Source organism: Corvus brachyrhynchos, unplaced genomic scaffold (genome assembly GCF_000691975.1).
Source record: "Corvus brachyrhynchos isolate BGI_N302 unplaced genomic scaffold, ASM69197v1 scaffold583, whole genome shotgun sequence".
NCBI lineage: Eukaryota > Metazoa > Chordata > Aves > Passeriformes > Corvidae > Corvus > Corvus brachyrhynchos.
In genome coordinates this window covers 32,498-52,114 of record NW_008236937.1, presented here as the reverse complement: position 1 = coordinate 52,114, position 19,617 = coordinate 32,498, and the positions used below count along the sequence as shown (strand labels likewise).

The following is a 19,617-nucleotide window of genomic DNA, read 5'->3' as shown; positions in this document are numbered from 1 at the left end:
GGAACAAATCATGGCTACATCTGGCTTGCTCAAAAGTGTTCACAGGTGGGAGATGCACTATGGGGGCACAGGTCACTGCCTCATCTGCACGGGCATTGCCCTCTCCCAGCCCGATGTTCCACTGGTGGCTCCAAACGTGCAGGATACAGTAGGGGTGTGTCCGTTGTTGCAGGGTGTGCCTCAATGTAATGAGCAGTCTGTCCAGATGTTCGTTGTTGGTACGCCAGATTTCTGCATCGTGGATCCGTTGGGCTACTCCAACGACATATAGGGAATCGCTGACTACATTCACCAGTTCCTTTGACCACTGTTGTAACGCCCATATCATGGCATGCAGTTCGAGTGTTTGCAAGCTGTCGGCTGGTTCTCCCACTATGACATGAATCTTCCAGTGGTCATTCTCTTTCCACGCACAGGCGGCCTGCTTCGTCTTCCTCCCCGCTTCTGTGAACACTGTGCGCCCAAGTACCGTCCGATCTATATTCAGCGGGCGGTCCAGCCACTCATAGCGCCCCATCCCAGCAACTGCGCCAGCCTTCCCTGTGGGTGCTTGTTATGGACCACGCCAGTGAATCCGAGCAGAGCTTCTTGCAGTGCCTCCCCCTGGTGTAGCATCCACTCCAAGTCCCCTGTCTGGACCGGTATACTGATGTCCTCTGCCTCGCTGTCGTCCAACTCCACCACTCCGTCATGACTCTTTCGGATTAAAAACGCCACCATCTCTACCCTGGACTGCAGTCTGAAGCGTGGCTGAGTCAGCGGGAAGATCCATTCGAGAATCCGGATATCCTCCCCCTTTTTCTTTTGCCATTGGTGGATGATGGCATGTGAGCCCTCTGCGCCGGTCAGGGTGATGAGGATGGCAAGTGGGACTCCTTCTTCTCTGTGCCACACCCATGCGTGCCGCAGCTTATCTGTGACCTTGGCGAGAGCTGCTGCTTGGTCCAGGGAGCATTCTGGAGGTTCGGCAGTGTTCGTCCCATGCAGCCATGGCAGGAAGGGGGTGAGGTCAGCGTTCGTGATTCCCGCAACTCCGCGGACCCATTGTAGATCTCCTAGCAGCCATTGCGCATCATGGAGCGTGGAGATTTCTGTGTTTAGCTTGATCTTTTAGGGCCTAATTTGCAATTCTGATACAAGCCAGCCCAAGTACTTCCATGGTGCAGTCCTCTGGATCTTCTTGGGGGTGATCTCTAATCCAGTCTCATTCAGTTGCTCTCTGACCCATTGCATCTCTTTATCTGGGAACTCTTTAGCAGTAGCTATCAGGATGTCATCCATATAATGGTAGATGAGTGCTTCTGCATAGCGTTGTTGAATCGGACGTAGCGCTCAGTCAACATATAGCTGACACAGCATGGGGGAATTTTTCATCCCCTGGGGCAGGACAACCCACTCGTAGCACCTAGTAGGCTCACTGCGATTCTTTGTGGGCACTGTAAAGGCAAAACATTCAGTGTCCTTTGGATGCAGTGGGATTGTGAAAAAGCAGTCCTTTAAGTCAATTACAGTGATTTGCCATCCCACTGGGATCATTGTAGGAGCCGGTAGCCCAAGTTGCAGCGCCCCCATGGTTTGCATGCACGCATTCACTTGTCGAAGGTCGTGAAGGAGGGGCCACTTTCCCGACTTCTTTGGGATCACAAAGATGGGGGTGTTCCATGGACTGACTGAAGGCTTTATGTGTCCTGCTGCTAGCTGTTCTGCAACAAGCTCTTCTACTATCTTCAGCCTTTCATCTGTTACCGGCCACTGCTCGACCCAGACAGGATCATCTGTTAACCAGGGTGAGAGTCTGTATGGGCGGCTGATCGGCATTGGCTGTCAGCATAAATGCTGGTCTGTGGTGAGCACAAGGCCTAGCTGCGCAAGGATGTCACGTCTGATCAGGCCTTGCAGGGTCTGAGGCAGCTTTATAACATAGGGCCAACACACAATGCTTTGATTGTCCTCAAACTCTAGGGCAATTGGGGTTGCACTTACTTGGGGGAATTTGTATTTCCCCCATCCCTACCAGCTGGGCTGCTGGTTTTTCCGGTCCCCAACCAGGTAGCCATACCGCCTGGTTAATTATGGTAACGTCGGCCCCAGTGTCGAAAAGCGGCCATATTTTGATGGCTTCTGCCCCCCTTCACAGGATCACTTGCCACTGAGGTCTTTGGGCCAGGTTCAATGTCCAAAACACGTTGAACTCAGAGGACCCAAAAGTGTGGTCTCTGTGGACACTGCTGTTGCTGATTCCCCCGTTGGTCATTAGGGGAATGGGGACGATTTGGGCAATGGACTGCCCTGCAGGATAGTCACGGGTGGCTGCAGCACGTAGGCCATGATCTTAATTTCACCGCTGTAATTGGCGTTGATGACTCCAGGCAGCACCACTACTCCCTGCCGGCTGGTTGATGACCGCCCCACGAGTAGGCCACCCAGACGAGGGCCGTCTGATGACGGGGGCCCTTGGCTGTAGTCGGGATTAGGGTGAACTGGTGGTTCGTCAGTGTGACTTCTACTGAGGTTGCCGCATCCACTCCAAGGCTCCCCCGGGTGGCTGGCTGGTTCTGTTGAAGGAAACCACCGGGGTTGCACTTGACTCGTGGCTCTTTGGGGCGCTCACCTGTGTCCTGGCGCATGGCCCCACTGCGCTGTGCTGGCCGTTTCCCGCATGGTGGCGTGCTATGGTGGCAGAATTGCAGTCATGGCACCACACCGTTTTCCGGCAAGTGCGCCTCATGTGCCCCTCTTCACTGCACCGGAAACAGGCTACTCTGCCTGTCTGGGGACCAGGAGGTGGGCCAGCAGCCCTCACCCCCTTTTTACTTTGCATCCCTCCCGTCCAGTGCTGCGGCGATGACTTGTCCCTGTTCTTGCAGGACATTCTGCAGCATTGTGGTAAAAGCAGCTGTTTGAGATGACTGTTCCACACGGCTAGCACGCACGAGCATCTCATCAACTCCTGCTCCCTGGGGCAGTGTGGCAAGAATCGTCTTAGTTTGTCTATTAGCATTTTCAAAGGCAAGGGTCCAGAACATTTGCTCTTGGAGCTCTTCGGATGTTGAGAGTCTTTCTGAAGAATGGCTAAAAAGCAAAGGTCATGATGACATAGCAGGCTTAGTAAAGATGCAGACTTGGCAAGGACACTAAATCCTTGAGCAAGAAGTTGTATAAACAACAGGATGTGAGTCCAGATAAGTAAGCTGAAAGAAACCATATGGAAGAGAAAAGATAAGACCACAGTGATCTCATGGAATAGCTCCCACCAATAAGGAGCTCAGCTTTTGCAATATGTATGAGCTAATTAGTAGTACTATAAGTATGTGTAGATTATTACAATAAACGAGACTTGCATTCGGAGAGCTCATTGGCATCCTTCAAGGCTGACAGACAGTCAAGGAACTGACCATATGGCTCCGACAGCCCCTGTCGGACTGCTGCATATGGAGGAGACTTCTTCTTTTCGGGTACTGACAACAAGGCTTTGTGGGCAAGAGTCTGTAACAACTGATGAATGACTGTGGGCATGGTCAGCTGCGTCACCGTCGCCCCGTAAGCTCCGTTCCCAGTTAGCATGTCGACTTGGATCGCATACAGTGGGCGTTGCATATCACCTTGGTGTTTGCTAGCTTCTTCTTGTGCTAGCCACTTCCACGTTCACTCCCAGAGCAGGAACTGTGAAGGGGTCAACAACAACTGTGCGATACTAATGCAATCATTAGGACACAGGACATCTGTTGTAAAGATAAACTGCAGAATGCTCCATGTAGCTTCGGTCCGGAGGCCGTGCGTGGTGACCATTTGCTTGGCTTGCTGCAAGATCTGCCAGTCATGGGGCTCCCACCTTGTGGTGTCCCCCTGTATCAGTACAGGGCAGGCTAGGGCATCTATGGCTTCCCAGTCTCCTTCAATGATTGCGTTACAGACAACTCCATTCCATCTCCTTCGCAATGGATCAGTCTTCGCTGTCGGGCCTGACGGAGGCAATAACTGCACCTCCTCTTGCTGGGAGGGAAGGGCCGTAGGCCCTGTGCCTGGTTCTCCTGACGGGAACAGAGGAATTCTGGTGGCCGTCTTGACCGGTGGGTCCACAGGATGCCACAGTTCTGATGGTGTGGTTTTGCGAGCCTTAGACTCCAGTGCGTCCTGACGCGTAGACAATTCAGCAAGCTTCTTCATTACTTCATGCATCATCTCTTGGTGCTTCTCCTCCTCTTGGGGCTGACCCCCGGCAGCCCCGGCTGGCTCTGGCTCTGCAGGCGACAAAGTCGTAGAGGCTGCTTCGCAGTCGGATGATGATCCACTGTCTGGCAGAAGGGGGTGGCACACTGCTTTTTTCGGCTGGCAGCTAGGACCGCTTGCTTCTCTGCTCACCTGCACCCCACCCCCAGAGTCAGGAGGCTCTGCTTCCACCTTCACTTCCAGTTCTCCCTCAGGCTTCTGCGGGGTAACTTCCTTCCCTGCCGGGTCCAGCAGCTCCTGCAGCAAGTGTACAAGCCCTTCATCAGTCGACCTGCGGTCAGCCTGAAGAATCGCACAACTCTGGACTCCGCCCTGGCCTCCGGCCACCTCTCCGTGAGACCCCCCTCTCTTTCTTTTCTGGGGCCGCCACCACCCAGCGCCTCCACAGCCACCTTCCTCTCCGCTTTCATTTCTGCGAGAGTATTAGTCACAGCTCTCCATGTTAATCCCAGAGCTTTAGCTTCTTTACCTTTCTTTCCACCCTCAGTTGTGGACTCCAACTTCCCACCATTCTGCGGTCAAAAACAAAAGCAAAGTGCATTTCAAAAACCCTTGTTCCCGGGCCCACGTTATTAGGGCATAGAGATCTCAATCTTTTACAGTCTCGCCTCTCTTAGAGAGGATACTGGCTAGGAGACAAGTGCCAGCCTCGTACTCCATAGCTGTTTTACCTGCGGGGGCTCGCTCAGCCACACGAGCTCCGGTCTCTAGCACCACTCAGCTTTTTGCCGGGGCACTCCTGCTCCAGCTCTCCAGGCTCCTCACTGCCAGTGCAATGATTCGGAGTCTTGCCACATTTAGGCGAACTGCATTTAAGCGAAACAAACAGCATTTAAGTGAGTAAGATCACCCGAGTGTCTGTTTGGGCGCCAGGTGTTAGGGACCGAGTCCGGAGAGCTGGCCGGATAAACGACACGTACACCAATACGATTAAGCATTGTTCTCTCTTTTTTGTTTAACTATGCAAACTTTTATCTACTTTGCAAAGATTCACGCCCAGTCCCTCTAGACGGCCTCTAATCAGCGGGGGAGCCGACCAGTGTATAACTTGCCAAGGACTTTCAGGGCTGCCTGCAGCCAGGTGCTTTCCAGGCTTGCTTGCAGGCAGGGGGCGGTTTCGGGGGACATTTCCTCAGCAACCCTGTGTTGTCCAATCTTTCCAGCGGTATCATATGCCCTTGTTCCATAAGGAATCCCTCTACAACTTTCTAATCCAATACTCACTTAAAACGAAACTTTGGTTTGACTTTACGACCTATCACCTATGCTATTTTTCACTGCAGTGCAGTTGTGTCTTACCCAATAGCCTGTCATGTCACGTCCACACAGAGACTACTTTTACAACATCTAAAGTCTTACCTTAACTAATAAAATCACATTATTTTACTTAAAACCCTTCACCATAACACCAATTTACTTATAACTACAGAAACACAGGCTTGTGATTCTCTTGCTTAATGTCTATAAATCTCTGTCAATTATGCCAGACCTAATCTCTTCCAGAGTTGTAAATCAAATCCTCCACTAACTGCAGGAGTCTTCACTCCTCTGTTTCCTACATCTCCCCCTCCTTTCTGCACTAAAGAAATTCCATTAATAGGTTTATCAATCATCTGTTGTACACATTGGAACAAACAAGGTACCATTATGAAAACTATTACTATGACTGCCAAAATGTATAGGTCTGTTGTAAGACACTTCTTTATCCATGGTGCTAAGCCCCATCCACTAAACAAATTGTCCAACCAAGTTCCATCATCAATTCTTATTTTTGACACACCCTCTTTAAGTTGTTGTATGCTCTTATGAATAGATTCTGAGTGGTCAGACAGATTCATACAGCACATCCCTTCAAAGTCTTTGCATCCATGTCCACGGGCCAGCAAAAGAAAATCAATTGCTGCTCTATTTTGCAAAGTTGCATGCCTCACATTTTTAACATCTACTAAAAGGCCACTTAATGCAAGGGATGTGGCAGTAGATTGTTTACTCAGTCAACATCCCAATCAATCTAACTGCTTTAACACAAATGCTGAGGCAACTGGTGGCATAAGGAGAGACGCTGAAAGCCTTTTTCCATAACCCCATGGAGTAAAATCATCTCCGCATTCTGGTCCATATTGATGCAGAGCAGATCTCTTTTGTCTGCAATTTATGTTGGCAATTGTCTTCGTATTAGGAGTAAACAAGGTAAGCTCTCCCGAAGTACACAGACCTCCCTTAATGTTTGAAGGAGTAGCAGGCCATGCTCTGTCTCCACATACAAAAACATTACTCTCAGTAATTGCAGAGGAATAGAGCTAGGTGTAGATGAAACTATAAAAGTACTATTACACCAAAAGGAGTGGTTCTTATACACAGGGTGATGGGGAGAAACATCTCTCATCATTGATTGATTAATGTTTGCAGAATGGAATTCAACACAGAATTTTACTTTTACAGAACCAAGGATTTCTAATTCTTGGGGTTCATCAGAGGCTTTAGGAAGATAGGGAGTCCACCATTCCCATGGATTTACTGGGGAATAATGTTCCCAAACTTTTGATCCTGCAAAAAGGTATCTTGTAAGGCTCTATCAATTTTTTCTGGTATCGACCAATTTTCTATTGGAACATTGACTAAACAAGTTGAAAATGGATTTTCTGGAGTTGTTGTAGCCAAGCATAGAGTATCCAAACCTGAATCATTAGCTAAAGTCACCCAAACATTGGTCTTAGGTTGATCAACTGTCAAAGCTACACTACTAAAAGCAAACAAAACAAACAGAGAAAAAAACCAAACTTAACATTTGATTAAACTTCATGTTTCTTTAAAGGTCTCTTTTGGCAAAAGACTCTTTTCTCAAATTTTAATCTTTAAATGAATTTTCTTTATTTTTCTCAATTTTGTTTATACCTCATTTAATGATGAGGCACAAAGGTATTCAGTGCCTTCTTTAAATAGAAAGGTGAGGATTATTTGCCAAAAGAACTCTACTATATTCTCCTTTTTCACAGTTTTTATATTGACATAAAACCCAAAGTTCACAGTTTCAACAATAAAAACAAGAGATTGCAAATATGGGTTGTAGTTTCTGCGTAGTTCACATCTGTGTACTTTCTTCTATACTTGTGGGGTTGTCAATGTCTTTCTGCGCATGGTATGATTTCACGTTCTTCGCAGGAAGCCACCTGGGTCCTGTACCTGTAGAAACACAAGCAAACCCTTTGCCCCAGGTTATTAGAGGAAATGGACCTTTGATTTGTCCTGTTTCTGGATTTCTAATTAGAACTAAAGGACTCTCCTTTAATTTTGTGTGTGTGCTGTTAGAGAAATGCCTAAATATTGGAGGATCAGGCTCTGCAGAAGAACTATTCAAAAATTTATAAACATACAAGGCTTTACTTAATCCTGGGAGAACCCCATTGTTGCTATTATTCCCAAAGAACAGCAAAATCACGACACAAGTCCAGGTTACAAGGTATGGCCAAAGCGACCCAGTTTAATCACCCATACCTTTTATAGCGTGGTTCGCAAAAGAGAAATTACATGATTGGCCTATTGGCCCACCACCTCCCGAGGTGATAGGTTGAGTGGTAAGACACCCATTTCCAAATATTATTCTCAAAAGACTGAAAACAATTCTAATGTTCTCACAACGACTTGCAGGTGCAGAAATGGTTTACATTCTTACAAACTGTTGTCCATCTAGTTCTCATGAGAACAAAAGCTTTCACAGAGAAGCTGTGGGAAGCTGGATTTCTGTAACTGCTTTCTTATGAGAAAGGAAAGTTTTACAGGAAAATTCCTCTGCTAGCCCTTGCTACCATCCACACCTCACCTGTGACTGGTTTTCCTGCAATTCACACACTCGTGCCTCTGGGGCTGAGGTAGATTTCTCATCCCATTTCCTCATGTCCTCTCCATGATCCCACAGGTAAAAGCACAGGGTAACCTGGTGTTGTGTACCCTCTATATCCTCTCTCCTGAGCAAAGCAACACTTACTGTTGATAACAGGATCTGTCCTCCGTGAGATGCTGGACCAGCTTCTCTGTAGAAGACCGCAGTGGAAGAAAGACTTTCTTTGTATTACCAGAGCTGACCAACCACTTCCTGCACCATCGCTGCCTCTTCATCTCTCTGTAAGAGATAAGAAGAATTTAATACTTGAAATAAAGTAAAAGGTAAGAATAATACTAATGAAAAGGAAAAAGATGAAGAGGAATAAATCCCATGAAAAAGCAGTGATGCACAATGCAATTGCTCACCACCACCCACTGACTGATGCCCAGCCCAGTGTGCAGCAAAGATCAGCACCTCCCAGTCAACTCCCCCGGTTTATATACTGGGCATGATGCTCTGTGCTCTGGAACATCCCTCTGGCCAGTTTGGGTCACCTGTCCTGACCATGCTCCCTCCTGACTTCCTCTGCAGCTCCACACCGGCGGAGTAAGTGACACTGAAAAGTCCTTGAGTTGAGGTGTGCACAGCTGAGCAAAATCTGAAACACATTGTTGTCATCCTGAATTCTCACCAGGCAGGCTTGTCCCTGGCTCTGATAAAGCCCAGCAAAGGTCCCAGGGTGTACCAGAGGGCAGCAGGGCCCTGTTCTTGTTCCAGCAAATCCCAAAGGAGGCACCTGGACACCATTGAGGACACCTGGATGCAGAAGCCCAGAAGATCAGGGCTGATGTGTGTGTCTCAAACACTGATAACCGAGAGCTGCAGAGCCAGGCAGGTATCATTGGGAAAGAACAAGATGAGGCTGGAGAAGGGCCCATACAGAGGTAGGGCAGCACTTTTCTGGGGCAAATGTCCTTGTTCTGGCTCCTGGAGAAAAGCACAACACAGCACAGAGAAGAAGCAGTTCAGGAATGAGGTCAGGAAGCGAGTATGGACTGTAGGGAGGGATCCAGACCATCAAAGATCCCTGATGCCTCTACCCCATTTCCAGAAAGGTCAGGAAGAACAGATAGCACATCATAACTAACTTGCATAGAAAGCAAGAAACTTATTCTCCATGGTGAAGAAAATTTTCTGTAAAAAGGTAACCCATGAAGCCCAGGTGTGTGTAAGTCCCAGGACCCTGGACACCCCACAGGCTGGATCAATGCTGGACTCAGGACTGGTGATCTGCTTTTCTCTATTTCTTCCTTTCTTTCTCTTTAATTCATGTTTCTGTTTCTCTCTTCCCTTTCTCTCCATCTGTTTATTCAAAACACACTGCCATGTGCTTATTCCAGATGGTCAAGGACTGACTTATACCAATTTCCATGCCAGGTGTGTCATTTAATAATAAATCTACATAAGCTTTTGCAGAAACTCTGACTTTTAAAATTCTTTCCAACCATGAGAATCTACAAATCTTGGGTGCTCCCTCCCCGTTAAGGGTGGGAAGCCACACTGGGTCCCTTGTGAGTCACAGCAAAGACCAGAGGAGGCTCCAGGGCAGACTGGGGAGCACCGGGGTCCAGCCAGGATTCATCCAAACTCTGACACAGGACCTGGGGCACCTTGGAGGCAGGAGGAAGCCACCTGCATTCAGGGAGAGCCCAGTAAGAGCCCTGGGTATTATGGAGGGAAGAAGGTTCTTGCCAATGCCCCAGTAAAGCTTGGAACTATCCCAGACCCTCTCTGAAAGATAGCAGGGCCTCTTGTGAGCCACCAAAATGCCTGGCAAAGTTCCCAGGGGACTTTGGAATATAGCATGACCCCTCACAAGCATTGGGAAGAGGCCACTGCTTGGTGGAGTGTCCTGGGGCCTTCACTGGGCTTTGCTGAGGCTTGAAGGGGACCTGCTGCCCTCCAGAGCCTCCAGGGCTTTCAGGGTCTTTGGCTCATCAAGGACCAGCTGAGCTGCAGAGAGTGGGGGAACAATCCCTAAGGGTTGGTGTGAGACCACAAAGTTAGTAATTCATAGAATTCCCATTCAAAGTCCATTGGCCATTCCTGTTCAAAATCTGCCTCCCCTCCCCTCCCCTCCCCTCTCCTCTCCTTCTCCCCACCTTCCTTTTCCTTTTTTTCTCCATGCTTCAGAATGACTTTGGCTCAGGATTGCAGATCCAGCCAGGGATAAAATAAGTATCTTGGTTAAACAAGTTTCCAGGGCTCCTTCTAAATATGAGAGAGAGAGACAAAGAGACAGAGAGTGGGACAGAGAGAGCAATTTCTCTCTGACTGGGAAAAGTTCCCATTCCTGGAACCAAAACCATCTTTCCATGACTGCTCTGAGATAAATGTGTGAGTTCATCAGTCATCAAGAGCAGAGGCATATTCCTGACGCCAACAGGTGCACATCATCTGTGCCCTGCAATCTTTCCTCTTCAGTTACCTGCAGACACTCCTAAAGAGGCCCCAGCACTAAATCTCATCCCCAGAGAGGAACTGTCCCTGGAACAGGACTCTGTCCCCTTATCCTGGTGACCTGCCAGTCTGGGGTGACATCATGTGCCAAAGTCTCAACAGTGATTTTTGAGCCCCATTTCCTGGAAGTGCCTAAATCCAAGGACACTGAGGGCTGCCTGTAAGTGTAGCATTGCCCAACCAGTGAGACCCAGTTCAGCCCAGGAGAGAAAACGATGGGGAGTTATTTCTCTCAAGGTACGTTACTGGATTTTTTGCACATATTCCTTGTTAATCTTTAAGAACCCTTCACTCTATTGGTCTGTTTTCAGGGGAGAAAACCCTCCCGATATTGAGTGTTTTATTCTACTTACATTCTTACCCTCCTTTCTGATTAAAGCAAAATAGCAAAAGTGAGTTTAAAGAAATAGAGTGTGGTTCAATCCTGGAAAAGCATCCCTGGCATTTTCTGTACAGCGCCTTGGGTTTGACCCATGGGACAGCCATGGGCCCAGGGGCTGTGACTTCTGATGGGTCCCTGATGGGATCTCTGAATTTATATTCCTTACTGGAGCTTTCTTGTTTACCTGAGTCTAGTCTCCCCTTCAACACCAGGAAAGCTTTCCTGACAGGCAGGCACCCTTGGGCAAGGGGCTCCTTAATTCCTGACCAATTTGCCCAAGTCCTTCTGCTTCTTTGGAATGTGGCCCTTGGCAGAGAAAACAAAAAGTCACAAAAAGCAGAGAGCAGAGGGAAACAGAGTGGAAGAAAGAGAGGGAGAGCAGAGTACAGCAATGAGCTGTGCCCTGAGCAGACTTTCCTGGGGAACAAGCAGGTCAGTCCCTATCTCTGCCTCCTGCCTTCAGCTGGTCATGGCTGCTCTCATGGATCTGGTCCAAAGGGAACGGCTGCTCTGTGGGAAGGTCTGCTGAGGCAATGTCTTGTGCAGCCAGCCCTGTGGAAGAGGAGGAGGGGAGGGGGACAGTGAGGTACTTTTATTTCTATCTTTTTTTCTCCCCTTGCTGCTCTGTTGTGATTTGCCAATAATGTAAAATAATCTTCTGCAAGTCGAGTCTGATTTGCCATGATGGCAACAGGTGAGGGATCTCCCAGGCTTTATATCAACCAATGAGCTCTTCAGTCATATTTTCTCCCCCTGCCCAGTTCAGGAGAGGAGAGAGAGAGAGGAACAGCCAGCCAAGGTCAAGTAGTTTCTCTACAGCTTGGCCAGGATAACCTCTAGGAGTGGAGTTAGTCTGTAGGAATGTGCACATGGACTATGGTCCGTTTCCTCTGACTCTGGAAAACATTAAATGGGGACAAATGTCTTGTTCTGCACTCTGCAGAGGCAGAAGGTATTAATTTAGTTACACTGCACCCAAGATGGGATTGGGACCAGCTGAGAGTTCTTCAGAATCTTGTTCTGACTCTGCCTTCTGTTCCCTAGCCTGGGTTGCCTACAGAGCTTTTGGACGCTTTTTTCTATGCATTGTGGACTGAACTCTGAGAAAGAGACACAGGAGAGCAGACAAAACCAGGAGATGTCTGGAGAAGGACCTGGAAGGGCCTGGAATACAAGCCCTGTGAGGAATGGCTGAGAGAGCTGGGGTTGTTTAGCCTGGAGAAAAGGAGGCTCAGGGAAGACCTTATCACTCTCTACAACTCCCTGAAAGGAGTTTGTAGCCAGGTGGGGGTGGGTCTCTTCTCCCAGGTAACCACTGAAAGAATGAGAGGACACAGTCCTAAGCTGCACCCGGGGAAGTTTAGGTTAGACATATGGAAAAAAATACTTCACCGAAAGAGTGATTAGGCACTGGAATTGTCTGCCCAGGCAGGTGGTAGAGTTACCATCCCTGGACATGTTTAAAAAAAGACTGGATGTGGCACTCAGTGCCACGGTTTAGTTGATGAGGAGGGATTAGGTTGTAAGTTGGACTTGATGATCTCAAAGGTCTTTTCCAGACTAGTTCATTCTGTGATTCTGTGAATCTGGTAAGAGCTGTTTGTCTTCCTTTTAAAAATGATGGAGGCAAAGGGAGTAATTTAAAACCCCTTCATCCCAGGGGCCTTCAAGTAAAATAAGAAGGGATGTGTTCCACTAAAAGAGGTGTTCAGTGCATTGTTGCAGCTCCTTAGGGAAAGGTCTTAATTAAGTTTCCTCTTTTCCTGGTTTTGTATCTTCCCAATGAACCTGATGCCCAGAAGGCGAGAAGCCGATTGTCCCAGAAGGGCTAGAGAGAGTTGGCAATCCAGGTGAGTATGGTGGATCCAATTGCTCTTGCCTCTGAGCATCCTTGGGAACTTCTGGGATGTGATGTGTCACTGCAGAGAGAAGCAATACCAGCCGAGGCCTATCCCCTGAGTACATTACCTGCAGAACCCCTGCCAGTGCTCTGAAGTGGATGTGACCTGTGAGAAGTGATTAATGTGGTGAGAGGATTGTACCTGTTAGAAGAGAAATGTGTCCTGCTTTTCCAAACCGTGTTCCTCAGGCTTGTTGGAGAAGGATCTTGACCGAGCCTTCAGGTCAGGTGAAGTGGCTGAAGGTTTAATGCATCATTTCTGGGCTTTGATTTCACTCTTTGACTGGAAGGAAGCATTTCTCAGCCTCTTGTGAGACTGGTCTGACAAGTAGGATGAAATACCAAGCGGAGCCTGGGCCTTGAAAGGACTACACCTCCTTCACTCTATGCTCTCCTGCAGGTAAAGGCTCTTCATCTCCTCAGCCGTTGTCCAGAGACGGAAGGGAGATACCTCCACAGGCAGGTGAGAGCTTGGGTGGACCATGGTATCTACAGGCAAGAGGATGCAAGAGGCTGGGATTGGGGGACTTTTCCTGGTGTGAATTAGAAGAATTCCTCTGTCTCCATTGGTCCCTCAACCCGGGGAAAGATCATGTGTTCCTAGACTGCGCTGTCGGCAAACATAGCTTCATGGCCCTGGAGAGCACCAGCGGGTGCCACAATCAAAAATACCACAACACTGAGCTCAGGCTCCTGGTTCTCGTGGTTCTTGGTCTGCCTGTGTGCTCTGTTCTTCCCCAGAACCTGTTCCATGTGCTCTTGCAGTTCCTTAGGGAATGATCCTAGTGACGTGTCCTCTTTTGCTGTTTTGTTTCCCTTTCCATATGAACCTGATGCCCAGTACCCGAGGTCAAGAACGGAACTGTCAAGAAAGAGAGAGACCTCTCTGAGAATCAGGGTAAGTGTGCCGGATCCCACGGCTCTTGCCTGCGATTCATCCCTGGGAAACTTCGGGGATGTGATGTGTCATTACAGAGAAAAGGGACGCATCTGGAGCTCTGTCCGTCTGAGGTAGTGACCTGCCAGAAGGCCTGGCTGTCAGGTGGGATTTATTTGGTCAGAGGGAAGAAATCCTTGACAAGACACATGTCCAGCTCTGGTGGAGGGTGTTCCTTGGGCTTGGTAGAGACAGGCTCTGAATCGATTGGTCATGCAGTTAGGAGCTTGTGTAGACCATGGTATCTGCAGGCAAGAGGAGGCAGGTGGATGGGATTGCGGGTCTTTTCCTAGGTAGGATTAGAAACTTCCTTTCGTCTGCCCATTGGATTCTTTCTCCCCCATGCCTCCAGGGGAGCTTGTTCATCAGAGCCTGGAGCTTTATTCCCAGAAATGTCCGTGTTGTCGTATAGGAATTTTTTAATTGGCTCATGTTCTACTCTTAGAGTTCTCTATCTCCTCGCAGTTGAAGCTGTAGCTGGAACCAAGATCTACCACATCCATCAGACACACAGACACACAAACATATGGACACACAGATACAAAATACCCACTCTAACTGTCGAAATTCTAATTTTTGTTCCATCTGCAAAGCTTTCTCCTGGCTGTGAGTTTCCTCTGTGCAGCACCACTGGGAGATACAAATCTGACCTCTCTGGTGTCCGGAGTGTTCAGTAGTCATTTGGATGGAACCCTGAGCTCTCAGCTTGGTCCTCAGGGCAGACCCTGCTCTGAGTAGGAGGTCCCACTACACACCTCCTGTGCTCCTTCCCACCCTGAGCAGCTCTGCCATGTGCTGACAGAGGAAAAACCAATTTACCAAGCCAAGCCTCAAGAACCCAACTGACTTGTTAAGGAATTTCCAGGCATGAAGGAGAGCTGTCAGGGGAGGTTATGGGAGGAGAAGTGCGGGAGCAGAACAATCCTAGTGTATGGTGTCAGGAGGAGAAGGGGCAGAGTGAGGCCCGAGCAACCTCCCTGTGAAAGCCCATGTGGTGCTACACTTGAACTCCGTGGCAGCCAAGACACCTTTCAAGGCCCAGCAGAGCATCAGAGCAGTGAAATACATTGATCAATAACCCCCAGCACAGATGTCAGGATCTTGGTTCACATGGTCTCATGTTTCCTGGGCTGACTGAGCAATGTGTTCTCCCGCACAGCCTGTTCATTAACATCCCCAGGCTCCCAGGGTGCAGAGCTGCCCTGGCAGTGGGCTTTTCCAAGCACAGACCAAGACAAACATACCAGACCAGGATCTTCTGTGGGATCCCATACCCCCATGGGTTCTAAGGCCAGCTGTTCTCCTGGTCCAGCTCTTTCCAGCTGGGGTGCTAGCAGGGGAATGTTCTTGCCTTAAGGAACACTTGGCAATTTCCATGGCCTGGGCTCTCTCCCATGGCCAGGCTGTTGGGCAGTGAGGAGGCCATGGGGTTCCTGTTAATATTCCTGAGCAGCAGCACAGGAGCTCCAAGCCCATGTTTAGAAGGGCTCATAATGGTGCTGAGACTCCTTTCAACAGATAAACATGAAAGAGGAAGAAGTCTCCAAGTGAAGGAGGAAGACTGGAGCTCCAGGAGCAAGGCCAAGGCTCCTTCCCAGAGCAAACTCCTGGTGGAAATGGATTTCAAAGCCAAGGAAGAGAAAAGTAATGGTGCCTCTTTCAAAGAACAATTTTGTTAGGCTGACTGCATGATGTGTTACTCCTGCAAACATGTTCGGTCTGTTCTTGTGATTACTTTGGTAAAACTACCTTTTAACTGTATTTAGCATCCCCGTGCAGATACCCAGGACCCCAGGCACCCAGAACGCAGAATTGCCCCAGCAGTGGGGTTTTCCCAGCACAGACCAGAACAGCCTGGACTCTGCTGGATCCCATCCCACCTGGGTTCTAAGGGCAGCTGTACTCCTGTCCCTCCTCTTCCCAGTGGATAGTTTCCAGGGGAAGATTCTTTTTTATTGGAACACAAAGTGTTTTTTCAGAGGAAGGACAACGATGGCTTAGAATTCCATATGGAGAAAGGACCATGAGAATATTTTGGAACAAATTCAAACTCTGCAGCAAATAGTCATTGCAGAGAGCTGGTCTTCCCCTCAAGAAGAAAATGGCAGTGACACAGTTCTTTCTTTATTGCGGTGGTTTATTTTCCTGCATTGGTTTAGCAAGCCACAACCTTCCCAGAGAGTGCAGCGAGGCTGCTTTGGGGAGAGCGGTTGTTTCGCTCACCTGTAGTCCTTCTGGACAGCCCCATGCTCCTGCTCTGGCTAGCTGGGCTCTGCAACACGGTGACGATTAAGGAGGCAGAAGGGTCCCTGCATAGCAACCTCAGAAGAACCTTTATTTACATGATGACAAACCAGCTCCCAGAGGCAGAGAGAGAACACATGGTCAGAGAGCTTGGGATTTTCTCAGGGCGCAGGGGCAGTACATGGGCGGAGTTGGGGTACTGGAACCAATAGGGAGAACCCGAGGGTGTGGCCAGGACTAGGGAAAGGGAAGGGGGGACAATGTGGAAAAGGCAGACAATTTAATAAGAAAAGGAGTGGGGAAATACAGCGCTACATTTCTTCACAGGAAGAACAGTGAAGGCAAATAAAATGGCCATGGCATTGCTATGAATGGAGACAAGAGCTTTTAGACGAGTCCTGCCTTAGGCTCAGACTTCTGGCAGTAGCTCTATTTGAAGTGGCCTGCACTCCAAATTGATCTTGCTGACAAGTTCTCAAAAATGGCTGATTAGATCTATTATAAAATGAATTCTTTGTTGAATAGACACAAGATTAACAGACAGAAGACTTTAAACAGAGTTACTTAGTACACAGGATAAACAAAGAACTACTAGTAGATTCAAATTCAGTCCACAATAAAAGGTACCTATATTACAGCTAGCGAATAAATAGTACAGACTAGGAGTCAGTGTAACTTACCACCAAATTGATGATGGAGTACACATAGAGCCCTTTCACTCAGCTTCAGGAAGAGTAACCAGGGAGCTTGCATCCAAGCTTTGGGGAGCAGCCCTAAGTGTTAGTGTGCAGAAGACTTCTACTTTTTGTGAAAGTTTGTGTAGATTTATAGTTTGTAAAGTGAAATGTCTGTCAGTCAGAAATTCCAGCTTATCTCTCTACATCTTGCTCTCAGGGCGAGATGTTTATTGTCAGCTGGGGATTCCACCTCCCTGGCGCCAGAGATAATTCTCCACTGGACAGAGGTCCAGCCTGGGTTGTCTCACCAATTCATGTGAGAGGGAAAATGCCATGAGTTATGCACCAGCTAAGAGGCAGAACAGATAAGCTCTCTGTGGCAGAGGGGAAAGTCCTGCTACAGACATCCGTAAGAAAGGAGGAACATCACAAAGTCTACAAAAATTTTGAACTCTGCAGGAAGATTTCCTGAAAGGGCAGGACACCAAATAGACTGACCTTAAGCTCCTCACAAAAGACCTGGAAGACAAACAAGGTGAGCAGGGCCAGTGCCCAGCAGAACTTCATCTCAGAAGGGATGAGCTGTTCCTGCTCATGTGAGTCATAAGAATCTCTCATGTGAGCTCATCCTCCAAAGCTCCTCAAAGAGCATGGGGATGGACAGTCAATAGATGATTTATAGATGTCTCTTCCATGCCACTGAAAGACCTCCATGCTGGAGGGTTCCCTGAAGGGGTCCAAGGCTCTCTTCTCTGCTTTATCCCTGAAGGCAGTGTGAATTGTGAGTTCTCTCATTGCCTGATATTTATTAGGGTTCCCCCCTGGAACTCCTTCCCCGTCTCTGTCCCTTTCTCCACAGCCCTTCTCCTAATCCCTCAATCCTGGTGCCACATTGGGCAAGGCCAGGCTGTGCACACCCTGCGTGTCTGTGCCCATGATGAGCCTCCCCCATGTGCTCCCCTGCTCAGCTCAGGGTCATCTTTGTGGGCAGTGCATGAGGTGGGGGCAGGGGAGGGCACTGGACACTGTGCGGGGCCCAGTGTTGTGCGGGGGGGGCGGGGGGGGGGTCCCGCCACACCTTCCCCATGGCAAAGAGCGTTGTCTCCCAGGGTGCACAGATGCTGTCTGGAGAGATGGCGTGGGGTCATTCCTGCCCTCAGTGCTGCCCAGCAGGCCTTGGTCAGGCCTTCAGGAAGGCTCCGAAGGACTGAGAGACCCCAAGAAGGGAAGGTGTCCCCTGGCAGTGACTTTCAAATTGAGCTTTTGGGCAATGTCATTGCAGAGCGCTGGTCTCCCCCTCAAGAAGACAATGGCAGTGTCCCAGTGACACAGTTCTTTCTTCACAGGAAGGACACTGGAGGAAAATAAAAGGGCCATGGAAGACATGTTGAAGCAGAACCTGCATGAAATCTCCCAACAAATGCAAATTCTTCAGGAAGCTTTCCAGAGCATGCAGGACTCCACAAGGCGTGACCTTGAGCACCTGCGTAATGAACAAGGTGAGCATGTCCATTGCCCAGCAGATCTCTCTGAAGGGAAAAGGTGCTCTAGAGAGAAACCTCCTGTGGGATCATCCTCCAGAGCTCCTCAAAGAGCATGGGGATGGACAGTCAATAGATGATTTATAGATGTCTCTTCCATGCCACTGAAAGACCTCCATGCTGGAGTGTTCTCTGCAGGGGTCCAAGGCCCTCCTCTCTGCTTTATCCCTGAAGGCAGTGTGAATTTTGAGTTCTCTTATTGCTTGATATTTGTTAAGGTTCCCCCCTGGAACTCCTTCCCCGTCTCTGTCCCTTTCTCCACAGCCCTTCTCCTAATCCCTCAATCCTGGTGCCACGTTGGGCAAGGCCAGGCTGTGCACACCCTACGTGTCTGTGCCCATGATGAGCCTCCCCCATGTGCTCCCCTGCTCAGCTCAGGGTCATCTTTGTGGGCAGTGCATGAGGTGGGGGCAGGGGAGGGCACTGGCAGCACCCAGCACTCTCTGCCCAGTGTCCTGGGATCTTCCCCTGGCCAGGCACAGGGCCCATGTCCAAATCCATGGCCACTGAGCAAGGCTGAGGCCCAGTGAACATTCCTGGGGGGGGGCAGGTGGGGGATGCCGCCACACCTTCCCCATGGCAAAGAGCGTTGTCTCCCAGGGTGCACAGATGCTGTCTGGAGAGATGGCGTGGGGTCATTCCTGCCCTCAGTGCTGCCCAGCAGGCCTTGGTCAGGCCTTCAGGAAGTCTCGCAAGTGAGTTGGCTTTTTCCTGTGGTAGGAGTTTTGAGACTTGCCTTTGGGTCCCCAGTTGAGTAGAGAAGTGAGTTCTCTCCCAGGGTCACTCAGTAGAAACGATTCCCTGAGGGAAGGGAATTTCTTTGTGCCGCAGCCCATTTAGTGACCAGGCAGGACATTGAAGGGAACTGAAATAAGGATCTCCTCTGGAGGAGCAATCCCGTGAGAATGGAACTCCCCTTGGATATCAGCCTTGTCTTCCTGTTGATGATGGATAAGGGCATGAAGTTCCATGAGCAGAGACTGGATGTATCTCTGAGCTCTGGGGCCTGTGGAGAACAGTTGTCCCTGCAGGAGCTGGTGCTGGGAAGGGGAAGGAGTCAGCTGGGGCACAGACACCACTGTGGGCCTGCCTGGACCCAGATGGTGCCCCTGGGCCTTGCTCAGGCCGGACACAGTGTGTATTGGGGAACTGCCTATTGCCCCCAGGGCTGGTGTCTCGGTTTTGAAAGACAGGTGTCTGCTAAGGAAGGCAGAGGCCCCCCTTGAAGTGGCAGATATAACCCCTTTTCCCTCCAAGTTATTATATTTTGAAATCAAGGGCCTTTAGGCAAAGATGTGGGAAATAGGAATAACAGTTCTTTACTCTATATATATATATATATATATATATGTATATAACCAGT

General features: G+C 49.1%; 1 protein-coding gene and 2 long non-coding RNA genes across 8 annotated transcripts in view; 2 read left to right on the top strand and 1 right to left on the bottom strand.

Moving 5' to 3' along the window:
* LOC103611669 (E3 ubiquitin-protein ligase TRIM39-like) overlaps nucleotides 1-19,617 on the top strand; it is a 30,651-nt gene that overhangs the window by 8,241 nt on the left and 2,793 nt on the right. The window lies entirely within an intron of this gene.
* On the bottom strand, nucleotides 6,600-10,771 carry LOC108445223. 2 transcript variants are annotated; one of them, XR_001860002.1, is made up of 4 exons: nucleotides 10,542-10,771; nucleotides 10,216-10,324; nucleotides 8,216-8,350; nucleotides 6,600-7,434 (listed from the first exon to the last, which is right to left on the bottom strand). It is a non-coding gene; the product is annotated as an uncharacterized LOC108445223 (long non-coding RNA). The 2 variants fall into 2 exon arrangements; XR_001860001.1 differs by having other exon boundaries at nucleotides 6,600-7,413.
* Nucleotides 13,208-19,617, top strand: part of LOC108445222 — a 7,985-nt gene continuing 1,575 nt past the window's right edge. Inside the window, exons 1-5 of one of the 5 annotated variants that reach the window (XR_001859997.1) lie at nucleotides 13,208-13,318; nucleotides 13,697-13,753; nucleotides 15,311-15,436; nucleotides 17,173-17,248; nucleotides 18,060-18,082. This is a non-coding gene — a long non-coding RNA (uncharacterized LOC108445222). The other 4 variants (XR_001859996.1, XR_001859999.1, XR_001859998.1 and 1 more) reach the window with 4 other exon arrangements.